Genomic DNA, 15,123 nt, shown 5'->3' with positions numbered 1-15,123 from the left:
AATTGAAAAATAAAGTATGAACACATGAATCTTCATCATCCCATCTAATGGCAGCTCCTTTCAAGTGGTAACCTTGGAGCTGTCCTTGACTTCTCCCTCGCAAACCCCAGGTCTTACCTATCAGCAAGTCTTGATGTTACCTTCAAAATATATCCAGAATCCAGGATTGAAATATATGTATTACTGCAAGTAAAACAGATAGCTAGTGGGAAGTTGTTGTATAACACAGGGAGCTCAGCCAGTGCTCTGTGACAACCTAGAGCGGTGGGATGGGTGCTGAGTGGGAAGAGGTTCAAGAGGGAGGCTATAAATACATATACTTAGGGCTGACTCATGTTGTTGTATGGCAGAAACCAATACAACATTGTAAAGCAATTATCTTCCAATAAAAAAAAAAAAAAATACCCAGAATCCAAACATTTCTCACCTCCTATGTGGCCACCACCCCGGTCCAAGTCCACATCATCTCTCACTTGTTCTCTCTGCTTCCAGCCTTGCCATCCTGCAACCTATTCCTCAGAAAGCAGCTGGAGGGGAGGGATCCAGCTAAAACTCAAGTCATGTCATGGCTCTCCTCTTTTCAAAGCCCTCCAAAGTCTTCCCTAAAGCCAAAATAATCACAAGACCCATGCAACCTGGCCTCTGTACACTGACCTCACTCCCCATTCTTTTCTCCTGATCTCTCTACTCCTGCCCCACTGGCCTCCTTGCTGTTCTTCTGAGATGCCAATTATAATTCTGCCTCAGGACCTTTGCACATGCCATTCCCCTTGCCTTGTACACTCTTCTTACATATATCCACATGACATCCTCCTTCATTTTCTTCAAGTCTGCTCAAATGTCACTTTCTCACTGACTTTTTTCCCCTGACAATCCTACATAAACGTTATTTAAAATTGCAACACTTCCCCACTGTACAATGATCTCTTCCTGCTTTATTTCCCTCTATTGTACTATATATTTTAAAAGATAATCATTTAAGTTTATTTTGCTTACTGTACAATTTCCCCACCCCCTACTAGGACTGAAGTTTCAAGAAGGTAGGGATTTTTGTTGTTGTTGCCTTTGTTCACAGCTGTTTCCTCAGACTCTTGAATAGTGCCTGGCACAAAGTAAGGGTGCGATTAAATATTTGTGAAATGAGTAATTGGATAGATTCATGATTCCTCCTTTAACAGAGTCCTTTACCCTGAGTTTTACTGTGTTTTCTTGAGCAGGAAAGGTGTGAAATTAAGTTTGTGTACTGAATGTTAACATTATGTGATCCTGGATTAAGCAAGGGGGTTTCCTGGGTATATGAACATCATCTGTCATATGTCTGGACTGTTGGGGAAAAAAAGGTTGACAGCACTAGGACTTATGAGTGGATTTACAATATCACATGAATCTTAATTGCTGTTTGACTTTGAGAAAGTTGCCTGCCCTTTCTGAGAGACAGTGGAGGGGCAATGGGACAGTCATTGCATCCAGAGCACTTTGGCTCCGGTTCTGATTCTCCCACCATGAGCTGAGTGACCTTGACCAAAGAACTTGATTTCAGAAATCGTTGTTTCCATATGTCCATCATGGGGAGAAAGAAGCCACTGGGTAACAGGAACAGCATCTATGAAGGTGAGATTTGGACTTGAATTCTGGCTCAGCCACTCCCTAACCATGAACTTCCTTTCTTTACCTTAAACGGGAATAACCCAGTCCCACTGGAATGTTGTGATGATTAAATAAGTTACTGAAAAGACAATGATATGGAAATAATAACAGCAGTTTTAGTACTTATATTCCAGTCTTTCCTATAAGTTTTTATAGATAACTCATTTAGTTTTCATCACAATGCTTTGAGGACAACATTATTATTCCTATTTTAAATAGGAGGAAACTGAGGCACAGAGTGGTTAAATAACTCACCCAAAGTCACACAGCAGAGCCACATTTCAAAGGTCTAAAATCAGCTCTTGCTCCCTGCTCCCTCTCTAGCACTGAATAGAGCCACTTGGGTCCTTAACATCCTTTCGCACCAGTCAACAGAAGTTGGGACTTAGAACCAGCCAACATCCCACATTCTCTAGGCGTGGCCCTACACCTTTAAGTACCAGCGTTCTCCTGAGCATCTGAGTGGAGAGGTATGCCATGTGGCTGAATTTGGGTTGATTAAATCAAGGAGAAAATCAATTAAATTTAAATAAAGAAAAAAGATTGGAAATCAGGCACAATGCCTTCCTAATTACAGCACCTAATCACTGGCTGAAAAAAAAATAACCACAGAACATTTCATTTCATATACGGCCTTGTGTATCTGAAGTGAGAGGCTCCTAATGAAATGCACATTTCCCCACTTGACTAGTAATTGACTAGGCGATCCTGGCAGTTTCATGAGTGGAAATGATCAGGCGTAATAGCCAGAGCTTTTAAAGGATGTGACAACACAGGATGCTTTGGGGGCTTATTGAGGGGTAGTTGACCCCAAGGTCTCCTTTCCTTGCAGTACAGCTCACAATTCTCCTGACAGTGAATGCAGCCACTGGGCAGGGCCAAGTGTGCAATGCAGCAGGCGAGCATGATTAAATGGCTTTTTTTCTGCACAGTCCGATGTCAGCGCAAACACACAGAGCTGGGGAAGATCACCGGCAATCAGCGGCCAAATGCCTCAAAGAAATTACTCTGACAAGTATCCCTGCCATTCAGATTCTGGATTATAGCCCTCTAATTGGTCTCCCTGTCCCCCATCTCCCTCATTCCAATCTTTCTTGTCCACTGCAGCTAGGGGCATCTTTATATAGGCACATCTCATTGAGTCACTTCTTTGATTAAAAACCTTCATTGGAGGCTCGTTGAGATTAGAGCAGTCTGGACTCCCTACCCTGGCTCAGGGTACAGATCACCAACGTGATCTGATTCCAGCCCATCATTTCTGTGGCCTTTGTTCCCTGTTCCTGCATCCTTTATTCCAAACATACTGACCCAGCAGAATTCTTTCAAATCTTTCCTGTACTCATGATTTCATGTCTTTGCATGTGCAGTTCCTTCTGCCTGAAACACCCTTCCCTTCACCTGACTAACCAGTCTCCCATGTGGCTAGACTTGCTTTTCAGACTAGCTTTCTCCTATCATGGCAAACATTACATGGAATAATAATTGTTCACGAGCTCAGTGAGGGCAGGGTCTTAGGTCTGTTGAACTGATTTCTCCCCAGAACCCAGGACAGTATCCAGCCCTGCTTAAAGACTTTGTTGAATGAGTGGGAGTAGACTCGCCTCGAATGGTTGTGATCATCTTCATGATGTAAAGCTTACTTCTTACAAGGTAACACATCTAGAACATCATCTCTCACCTGGTATGTTATCTTATCTTTTTTTTTTTTTTTGACTACTAGTGAGTGTAACAAGGCTCAATGTTTGCTTGCTATTCTGTCCTTTTAGAATGTGGGGGCAGTGACTAGAGCTCCTGGGGACATCATCAACTCAGTTAATTGGCCAACTAGCCCTGTTTATTGTACACCTGTGATTGCCCAGCATTGAGCTGGACAGCTGAGCTTTAGAATGCTGACAAAGGTGAAGCATCTATGGTACAATAGCTCACAGCTCAGTGCAAAGCAGGTGTGCAAATGGATGCTTACAACACCAGGCCATAAGGAAGGATCAATTTCCACAACAGTTCCTTCTACAGGGCAGGGGACTGAGGTGCAGAAATGTGCCATGGCTTTCCTGAAGTTACAAGTAGGAAAACCATACATCCCACCTGCCTCCCCTCAAGATGCCCATGCCATCTTTAGGTGGAGGAGAATCTCCCAAGCCACCAGTGTAGAAGCCAGATCCAGTGAAGTCATTTTTGAGATGGGTAAGCCTGAGTGCATTTGGAAGCAGGTGAGGTTTAGAGAAGCATCAAAATTAGAGTTAGTGACAGATGCGTTTCCAAGAAGTGAAGGTCTGGAGACCAAGAACCATAAACACTGGGTCTCTGCTCCAGGTCCACTGAATGATGTTGGAGAGAAGTTCTCTTAAAATTCCTTATTGTCTGCAGTTTGGAGAAGGCAAGTGTTGAACCACTCATTGCATTTATTCATTCATTCAACAAATACCAGATATTTAAATGAGCCAGGCAATATGCTAAATCCTCTGCAGACATTTTCTCATTTAATACACAACTCTTGAATTAAAGCTGATTTTAAGGTATTCTTCTAATATCTCCCCCTTTGCATATGGGGAACCTGGAGTCAGAAACAAAAATAACTTGCTAATGTTGTCAAAATTAATAATAATGATAAGTTAGCATTTTGTGGGTCATTTATTGCATGCCTGACATGGTGCTAAGTTAATACATCAATTTTAATCCTCATGACAAGTTGACGGAATAGGTATCCTTAATAGTCCATTTTACAGATGAGGTGATTGATATTTCAAAAGGTCAAGGAACTTGCCCAGAGTCAACAGATTGTGCCTGATGGAGCCAGAATCTTATTCTAAATCTGCTTTAGTCCCTAGCCCAGTACTAATCATTGTGGTCCCCGGACTGCTTACATCATAATCAGTTGAAACGTGTGTAAAATGCAGAATCCCAGGCCCACATGGCCCTCTAGAATCTGAGAGTAAGAGCGGGGAATCAGCATTTGATACAAAGTTTGTAAGTGATTCTTACACTCACTAAAGTTTGAAGACTTTGTTGCCACTCTTCATGAAGGGACTCAGCAGCATTCAACAAAAAAGAAAATATTCCATTTGACTTTCTCACTCAGTTGATTTGGAAAAACATAATGAAAGGAAGAAAATCAGTGAAACTCTCCCTGGGTCCCAGGAGGGCTGCAAGAAATGTAAAAATGAAGATGGCAAAGACATTTTGATGCCAATACTCCAGCAGATGTGTTTACGCAAGTCGGTTTGATTACAGGTGCTAAAAATACCCCTTTAAATTTAGGAGCCCAGAACATTTTCCAGTGCTTTACCAAAAAACAGCTTTAAAAAAAGTTTAATTCATTCCTTACCCCCGCCTCCTTCAACTAGTTATTAGTATTGATGCTGGAGTTCCAGTTTGTTATCGAGAATTATAATGGCAAATCATGAAGACATTTTCTCTGATTACACAGATTCTCAGTGTATTTGGCTCCCATCTCCCTGCCAGCCATTCCTCTGAATCAGCAAAGCACCAGCTGTACTCTTTGACTTCCTTGGGGTGGTTGAATACCAGACCTTGACAACTTCCCAAAATAAATTTTTCATCCAGAGGGTTCAGTCTGCACCTCCTTTCCCCAACCACTCTTGTTATGATTTTGTACTTTATGTCTTTGAATCATATAATGATGAGCCCTGAGAGGTTCAAAGACTCAATCCACAGAGAAGGAAACTAAAACACAGAAAGAAGGGGAGTAATTCACTAGAAGTGGCAAAAGCATGAAATAATGGGGCTAGTGCAGAGCCCCAGGCATCCTGCCCGTGGCATCTTCCCATTATAACAGGCTGCTTTTCCTGGAATGCTGATCTCCACCATGTACTAGCTTGTGATCTTTAACCAAGTTACTAAACCTCTCTGAGCATCAGTTTTCTCATCCACAAAATGGGAACAGTAGTGACACTCACCTCAAAGGGCTTTTGTGAGGATTAAATGATTTAATTCATGCAAAGTAGTAAGCACAGTGGGAGGTACATCCTAAACACTCCATAATGGCAGCTACCATCCTCCTTCTCATATCATCACGCAGTCCACAGCACATGCTGATCAGTGAGTGGTTGTACGTGTGTGTTAATCACTTAGTCACATCTGACTCTTTGTGACCCAGTGAATTGTAGCCCACCAGGCTCCTCTGTCCACGGAATTCCCCAGGCAAGAATACTGGAGTGGGTTGCTATTCTCTTCTCCAGGGGCTCTTCCCAACCCAGGGATCAAACCTGGGTCTCTAGCAATGCAGATTCTTTATCATCTGAGCCCCAGGGAAGCCCACCAGTGAGTGGTTACTAATACTAAAATTTTTTATCATTTTTTATCCTACTCATTTTTTTAATAAGAAGAAATAATGCCTTATAAAAAAAATAAACAAGTGTGCGGTAAATGTCAGTTGGATGTTTTATGAACGAACAAGAAAGATCCAAAATTACTAACCCCAAGTTTTGACTAACTTAACATTTATTTCCCTTGGAGATTAGGGATGCTGACCACTGGTTAACCTTCACATAACCCGTCAGCTCCTATGGAAGGGACACTGGCCTTGATCCCTGTTCCTCCTTCAAGACTCACTCAGAGCTCCCTGACCTTGGAGTCTTCCTCCGACCTTCTCTGAGCTTCTCCCACAAGGCTTGGCCTTAGAGAAGACCTTCTCTTTCATCCTATGTGGAAGTTCATTCTACTTGGCGTGGGCCTTCTAGGACTTCTCCCTTCCAGACCAGTGCAAGACCTCTAGACCAGTATCTTCACCGAAGACTCCCTTGGGAGCTATTTAAAATTGTCACTCTAAGGCAGGGGCCTGGCACTGATATTTTTTAAAACCACCTCCCTCCTTCCAGGAATCTATTTTCTTATAGAGCCAGAGATGAGAACTATTACTTTAGACCATAATAATATATATAATGTATTATATATAAAATTATATATATATATATATATATATATATATATATATATATCTGATTTTCTAGCCCACCTGACTCCAGCCCACCTACTCCATTGGGAGTAGGCTTTACTTGTCTTCTCATCTGCAGCCTTAACGTAGGGATTAACAAGCACTTAATGTTTACTGAATTAGGTGGCAATAACCTTTTACACTGGCTTCCCATGTGACTCAGAGGTAAAGAATCCACCCCACCAGTCCATGGGGTTGCAGAAGAGTCAGAAACGACTTAGCAACTAAACAACAACAAACCTTTTATACTAATCACCGTGACCCTTGTTGGCTCATAAAGATGGTACTTCTGATCTATTTAATCTCTGAGTCTCAGTTTCCCCATCACTACAATGGGGGTGAAAATCACATGTTTCTTGAAGCTACTTATGGTGAGCAAGCATTGAATGATATTATGTGGGTGAAGTGCCTAGGTGGAGTCCGGAATATCAGAAATGCCCACAAAAATGTGATCTATTTTTTTCCCCTTAACTAGTCCCTCAGCAGGTGGTCAGAGGAAAGGAAGGGCAGCAGCAGCAGTACTTAACCAGGTGGGCAATGTACACAACACCAGACACTGCCACACCCTCACCAACAGCATCACTACCGGCAACAGCGTTGTTAATAACGAGCCCCAACTCTGGGCAGACTCTTCTTCTCTCAAGCACTTTACATATATTATTTCCTTTAGGCCAATGATAAGCCTATTGAGACAGGCCTGGGACTGGGATCTTTTGCTGCAGTGCTTGAACCTGGACAAATGTCGCCTGAGCAACTAAATACAAAGAAACTATAAGGGACTAAAAATAACTGTGTGCACACACAGGTGGGGCAAATTCTGGACAACAAGACACAAAGAGACCAAAAAGCCCAATTGCCACTTCTGAAGAACTGGGTAGAGTGTTGGGAGTGAAAGCAGGGTACTGCGCATGCCCTCTGCACACACCACCAAAGGGCAGGCAAACCGCCTAAGCCACTCCTCTGGCCCAAATCCTTGGTCATACCCCTGCCCTCACCCCATATAAGGAACCAGCTTGCACCTCGCTCAGGAGTGAGGAAGCGGACCTGTTACTTGTTCTCATTCCTTCTGCTATAGCAGGGGCCCCAATAAACCTTTGCCTGAATTTCCTGTCTGGCTTATGATCAATTTCTATTGATTAAGAAGACCAAGAACTCTGGTTGGTGGCATTATAAGGTAGGTATTTCTATGCTGGTTTTTAAATGAGAAAATGAAGGCTCCCAAAGGTTATTCAACTTGTCCAAGGTCACACAATTAAGTAGTCATGACAGTGTCAAACCCAATGTTTTTAACCACCTTCCTCATGTTCATCAGTGCACTTACCAATTTTTCAAAGACAGGCAATTCATTTTGCAAACTAGCTCCTGGTTCCTGGAGTGTCACATTCTTTCCTTCTTTGTGTGCCCAGCTGAGATGACTCATTCCTCCTATCTCATGTGTTTGGTCAAATCACCAGACAATGGACAAATTGGCTGTTACCTGTTTTCACCTTTCATTTCTTTGTTCTCCTTTGGAGACAATAATAATTGTGGACACTTTTGAATCCATCTGAGCTAGATTCAAATCAGAACTCTAACTCTGCGACTCTGGGGCAAATGTCTTAAATTAGCTGAGGTTCAGTTATTCCTTCTGTACAATGGAGCTAAGACTAGGGGCCAACTCACAGGGCACTGGTAAGGATTGGATGAGATGATGCATGCAAAGTGCCTTGAACCTAACGAGGGCTTAAGATGAGCTAGTAAGTGGCAGTAACAATAGTTGTTGTTCCTCTTTAGAGAAGACAGTCTAGATGCCCAGAGGCCGGCCACCTGCCTGCAACCAGAGCAGACTGGCTGACTGCCTGGGTCCTGGAGATGTCCAAAATTTCTGTTCAATTACCTCCATCTGTGTGTAAAACAGTCCCTGCGTAATGGACTGATTAATCTCCTTATCGCATGGAACACACAGTGTAATTACATCAGAGAATTCAGATCCCCAAGCGCAACATCAATCAACTCAGAGAGGGCAACTTCACCCTCCCTTCCCTAATAGCCTGGGGAAAAATAATATGTCTTGTCTCTGCCTCCCTTGCTCCTTCTTCCCTCTGATGTGAGGTTGGGACTAAGGATGCCTGTGTCAAAAGCTGCCTGGGGAGCAGGTTGGGAAGGAAGGTAAGGCAAGGGGACCTCTTTTGGGGGTTATTACTTCTTGGGTTCTGTGAAAGCTGTCACTCCACACCCCTTGTAAGTTGCTACTTGAGTTTGGACTGAATAAATATGGAGGTGGGATGGGGAGAAGAAGCCCCACCTTTAAAAAAAACAGGATGGCTGGACAGAACAGTAAAAATAACTATTCATGGTTGTCTTTTTATTGAACCCTAACTATTTAGCTTTTTAGATAAGAGGTTATCTCTTTTTGTCTCCTAATAACCTTGTGAGGTAGGTGCTCTTATTATTCCACAGAATGTAAATGAAAAAACCAAGGCTTGGAAAAGTAAAAGGTCTCCTGGCTAGTAAGTGGCAGAGCCAGGAATCAAAGGCTGCTGAGTCCAACTCTGAAACACAAGCTTTCTGACTCTGTTCCTGTTCCCATCCAGAAGCTCCGGGTCTGTACCAGAGGACACCTAGTGTAACTCAGCCACCCTCATCCCCTTAGCCACCTGAGACTCAGCCATCCACTCATCAAATAAGTTAAAAGCATTAGCTATGTGCCGGACACTGGCCAGGTGCCAGAAGGGCAAAGATCTACATACTTGGAGCCCACTCTCAAGGTGATCTCAGTCTGATGGAGAGGCTGCATGCCCACACCTTCATTGAGAAGTTAATGATGGTGACAACACCATGGATGAAGCTCATAGACATTGCTTTGCAGAAGAAGCCAGACATAAAAGATGGAGGTGGTCCAGGGTATTTTTCTGTTTCTATGAAGTTCTAGATCAGGCAAATCTAACCTATCATGGAAAGTCATCAGGACAGTCATGACCTTTGGAAGCTGGGAACTAAGGAGAGATCTGAAGGAATTTTCTTGGTGGGAATATAGGTTTCAAGGGTGTGTATTTGTGAAAACTCATTGAATTGTACACTTAGATTTATGTGTTTCATTGTTTGTTATTTTTCTTGGGCTCCAAAATCACTGCAGATGGTGACTGCAGCCATGAAAAGATGCTTGTTCCTTGAAAGAAAAGCTATGACCAACCTAGACAGCATATTAAAAAGCAGAGACATTACTTTGCCAGCAAAGGTCCATCTGGTAAAAGCTGTGGTTTTTCCAGTAGTCACATATGGATGTGAGAGCTAGACCATAAAGAAAGCTGAGTGCTGAAGAATTGATGCTTTTGAACTGCAGTGTTGGAGAAGACTCTTGAGAGTCCCTTGGACTGCAAGGAGATCAAACCAGTCAGTCCTAAAGGAAATCAGTCCTGACTATTCATTGGAAGGGCTGATGCTGAAGCTGAAGCTCCAATACTTTGTCCATCTGATTGGAAGAACTGACTCATTGAAAAAGACCCTGATTCTGGGAAAGGCCAAAGGCAGGAGGAGAAGGGGATGGCAGAGGATGAGATGGTTGGATGGCATCACCGACTTGATGGATATGAGTTTGAGCAATCTCCAGGAGCTGGTGATGGACAGGGAAGCCTGACGTGCTGCAGTCCATGGGGTCACAAAGAGTTGGACACAACTGAGCAACTGAACTGAACTGAAACTCTCCCTAAAAAGTACTGTGAACAAATATCAAAAAATAACAATGGTGGCAGCCATTTGTTGTGTTTAGTATGTGCTGAGCCTTTGTGAGCATTAATACATTTAATTCTCATAACAGCATTACTGAGGCTCATAGAGGGTAAGCAACTTGCCCAGGATTACACAGCTAAAAAAGCCAGGGCCAGTGTTCCAACCCAGACCTGTTTCTGACACATAAATCTGTGCTTCCAGTCACTAAGATATCCTATCTTCCCTTTGTCATAGTGCTTTCCCTTTTGTAGACTTGGTGGCTACCTAAAATATCCCCACGTAAGACAGATTAATATCGAGCTCTTCCACTTGCAGCAGGGAAGGATAATTTGGGTACCCGGCTGCTCAACCTTCTTCGTGTTCTTTAAGGCGAGCTCAGAGATAGCTCCACAAACTACAATTTGGAAACTACTGACAGAGGTGGATGCTCAGGCTTCTCAGCTCTTAAATATGAGGAATCTATGACTCTGAAGGCTGTGGTCTGTCTTGTCTACAACTGAATCCCCTCTGCCTAGAATACTGCTCTGGTCCTATAAACAGATGAACAGTCAGGTGATTCAAAAGTCAATTCACTCAGTGGGCAGGTAGAAAGAAGTCAGGTATTTTTTATCCTCCCATTTGAAGAAGCTCCTGGACAGAAGAAACCTGTAGACATGTTTTGCTTGTGCTACACGGTACTTTCCAACACTCAAATTCATGGCCATTTCAAAATCAGGTGTTTCATGTACAAATTTCAATTTTAAGAAATATCAACATTGGAGATGAGGGACTTGCATTGCTCTCTCAAGGCAGCCGTCAGGCAGATGGCAACAGCATGTAGATGTAGGCAGCAGCAACCTCCTAACTCATCTCAGTCCCCACCTGTTATCCTCAAAAGCATTGGGAGTCCACAGAGCTGGTCACACCTGGGTCCAGCCTTGCTGGGCATCCATAACTTGGGGGACAGTTGGTAATCTGTTGGTGGCTTTCTATTCCTGGCAACTTCTAAGAAATAACTGGCCTGTATAAGGCTGGCCCAGAAAACCAAAGCCCACCCTTTCTCTTCCAGGCGAGAAGAGACAAGGTGACTTCACATCTCATTGGCTGGGGATGCTCCAGAAATTGCCCACATGAATCCACCCCCATGTCCTCATTTCCTGGTAGGAAAAAAAAAAAAAAAAAACCAGCCTCCTACTTTCTCCCTTCTCACGCAGGACTCTTTGTTCTCAGGCTCCAAAATGCAGGCTCAGCCCCAGCCAGGCTCGGGGAGTGTCATGAAGCAGACACTGTGCTCTCCAGCTGCGGGGATTATATTTCAATCATGGAAATCCATGGAAATCCAAATGTGCATCAACAGCCCGTTACTGATCTGGCTCCTTCAGAATCAGGGAAGGCACTTTCTGTAAATACAGATTCCTGGGTCCTGACCTTGGGGACTCTGAGCTAAGAGGTCATGGTGGAGAAGGGATCGACTCCAGTATTTATATATATAGAAAACTCTTCAGGCTGGTGATTCTAGTGCCCAGCCAGGGGTGGGAGCCGTAGATAACAGGCTAAGCCACTCTGTGTTCCACTTGCTCTGCCTTCCATCTCTTTAAATGTTGACTTTTCTATTTGGGGCTCTCCTGCTTCTATTTTTGCCTCACCTTGAACTTCTCCCAAAGGAGATCTACCTAAGCCTGATGGCTCCTTCCCTGGTTTTCCCCCTCAGCTACCCTGAATTATAACCTTTGGCCTTAGCTTGGACCCCCCTCCTTTCCCCTAGTTGCCAGGCAGAAAAAACACACTCCGGAACAGGATCTTTGGCAGGTGGCATCGCCCTCACCCACCATAAGCCTTGCATGGGAATTTCTTGCTCCTTCTCCCCACCATTGCCTCCTCTCCATGTCTAAGCCTCGCCTTCCTTTTAGGATCAGTTAATGGGAACAGTGCTGTTTTATCTCTTGGTTTTGGAAATCCATCAGCTGTTCTAGACACCTCCATGGCAGGTACTTGGAAGAAATCAGTCCTGAGCAAGAGCGATAGAAGCCCCGTGGCAAGCTGTGTGTGGATTACCATGCTCAGGGGTCCACGTGGATGGGAAGATAAATATCTAAAACTCCTATAGCCATGGAAACAGCGGCACTTCAAGGTGATTTTTGCACACACAAAAGGAAAAGAAAATGGAGTTTGGGTGAGGGCCCTACCCCCACTGTAGCTACCTAGTCTTTCTGCTTGTAGAAAGGGCCAGTTTAGAAAGGAAGGGAAGGAGAAAGAAACAGGATAGATGATTTGGCTGTGGGGGTAAGCAATCTGCACAAAGCCTGCTTTTTCTCTTTTTGTCCTCCAACTCCCAGGCTGGATCACAATAGTTGATGATGGCAGTTATGATGATGATGACAACTAACAGGTATTCAGGGCTTGCTATGAGTTGGCTCAAGTCAGACACTGTTCTGCAGGCTCTGTTTGCATTTACTCCTTACAACAGCTATGACAAAGGTTCTGTGTACCCATCACTGATTACAGAGGAGAAAACTGAGGCAAGAGGAAGTTCCAAAACTTGGCCAAGCTCACCAAGCAGTGGGAGGAGGTAGAAGAGACGAGTACTTCTCAGTCTGAATCTGAAGACTGACATTAAACAACAAGCTGTGCTGGCTCTGGTCATCCTAGGCCCTGTCCCAACTTGGACATCCCTGGTGGACTTATATTTTGTGAACATCTGCTAGGTAAGGTGTGTGCCACCAGCCACTTGCAGAACTTGAAATATATCCAGGGAGGCCAGATTTAATAAAAATGGGTCCTAGAATGCCAGGCACTGTGCTAAGAGATTTACAGCATGACCTCATTTAATCTCCCAACTACTCTATCACCCAATCTTACAGGCAGGGACACTGAGGTTCAGAGAGATTAACTCACATGATCCAAGTCACACAAGATGTGATGGAGGAGCTGGGATTCAAATCCATGCTTACTGGCTTCTAGAACTCAAGCTCTGACCCAGCAGATTCATGAAAAGGGAACAAACCATACTAGGGTAGTTTGTGTGTGCTCAGTCGCTAAGTTGTGTCCAACTTTTGCGACCCCATGGACTGTAGCCCACCAGGTTCCTCTCTCCATGGGATTTTCGAGGCAAGAATACTTAATTGGGTTGCCATTTCCTTCTCCAGGGGATCTTCCCAACCCAGGGATCAAACCCATGTCTCCTGCATTGGCAGGTGGATCCTTTACCCCTACTGTCACCTGAGAAGCCTCCACAATAAGCTATAGCATGATGAAAAATACTGGGTCCCTGTGTCTTATTTGTACAAATGTTTACTGAGCACCGACTATGTGACAGGCATAGTACTAGGCACTGAGGATAGGATGTTGAGAAAATCTGCCTTCGTGGAGGTTACAGTCAAGTGAAAAATGCAAAAAGATATATAATTGAACAGAAGAACTAGGAAGGAAATGACCAGTCGTGGGTGGACATGAGGTAGGAGGGCCAGACCAGAAATGAGTGAGCGAGACAGGATGAGGGAAGATGGGCAGGGCAGGCAAGAGCTGACTTTGCAGAACCTGATAGGCAATGAGTACTGTTTGGACTTGATTCTGAGAGCAGTGGAGAGCTCTTGATGGGGATTAGGCAGGAGAGGAACATGGTCAGCTCTGCTCTTTGGAAGGACCTCTCTGGCCCTTCATACCTTCATTTGTATGATATTACAAATATGTATGTATGAACACACATATGAATGTGTGGAGTAGGGGCCAGAGCCACTGGTAGGAAAGCAAGTAGGAGGACCTGGTAGGGATTTTGACAAGAGATGATGGTGGGTTGAGGAAGGAGGAAGGGACTGTGAAACTTGTTCCCTGGCATGCATTCCTTCCCTAAATCCAATCAGTGCTGCTAGTCACAAGCAACCTCAGGTGAAGGGGTGTGGAGGATTTAGTGTAAATGCATCCTTCAACTTGAGGAGGCAACATTTCTACACTGGACCAGTGGTCCTCAAGCTTAGGCATGCCTCAGAAACACTTCTGGGGCTTGTGATGACTGAAGTGTCTGGTCCTACTCCCAGAGTTCCTAATTTGGTCATCTGGCCTGGGACCCAATAATGTACATTTAGGACAAGCTCCCAGGAGATATTGCTTCTGTTGATAGTGGGGCCACATTTTAAGAACTAGTAGTATAGAGTTAAAAAGGCACCAGTGTGCAGCTATATTCAGGGTTGCAGCAACACTCAGGGTTGAATCCAGTATCTGCCTCTAATTAACCTGGGTGCTACTGGATTACCTCTCCAACATTCAGTTTTCTTCATCTATAAAATGGAACCAGTAATATCAACACTGTGAGTTTGTTGTGTATTTATAGTAAATCAGGTAAAAAGCTTATTATAGTATTTGTCACATAAAGGGGGCTCAATAAATAGAAACCGCTGTTACTGTTATTACTCAGACAAAAAGATCAAACCAACACTTAGCTAGGACATGTTAGGACTGGGACTAAAAATGGTACTTTCAATGAGCACACAAAACCTGAGGCCACTAAAGTGACGAGCAGCTAATATCAGCGAATAACAAAACTTTAGCAACACATATTAGAAGTTATTCTTTGCCAAACAAGATACCAAAGGCAGCCAGGAAACATACGTCTTCATGGCTGCTAAATGAACTTGTTTATTTATCTGTCTCAGTTCAGTTCAGTTCAGTTCAGACTCTTTGCGACCCCATGGACTGCAGCCATCAGGCTTCCCTGTCCATTACCAAATCCCAGAGCTTGCTCAAACTCATGTCCATCAAGTCAGTGATGCCATCCAACCATCTCATCCTCTGTTGCCCCTTCTCGTCCTGCCTTCAATCTTTCCCAGCAACAGGATCTT

The 15,123-nt window shown here is 43.9% G+C and overlaps 1 protein-coding gene across 2 annotated transcripts in view; it reads right to left on the bottom strand.

Annotated features, from left to right (window-relative positions):
- SRRM4 (serine/arginine repetitive matrix 4) overlaps positions 1–15,123 on the bottom strand; it is a 169,896-nt gene that overhangs the window by 68,617 nt on the left and 86,156 nt on the right. The window lies entirely within an intron of this gene.

This window comes from Cervus elaphus, chromosome 5 (assembly GCF_910594005.1).
Source record: "Cervus elaphus chromosome 5, mCerEla1.1, whole genome shotgun sequence".
NCBI classification, from domain to species: Eukaryota; Metazoa; Chordata; class Mammalia; order Artiodactyla; family Cervidae; genus Cervus; species Cervus elaphus.
The sequence above is the reverse complement of the archived record's forward strand: the minus strand, read 5'-3'. Positions and strand labels throughout refer to the sequence as shown.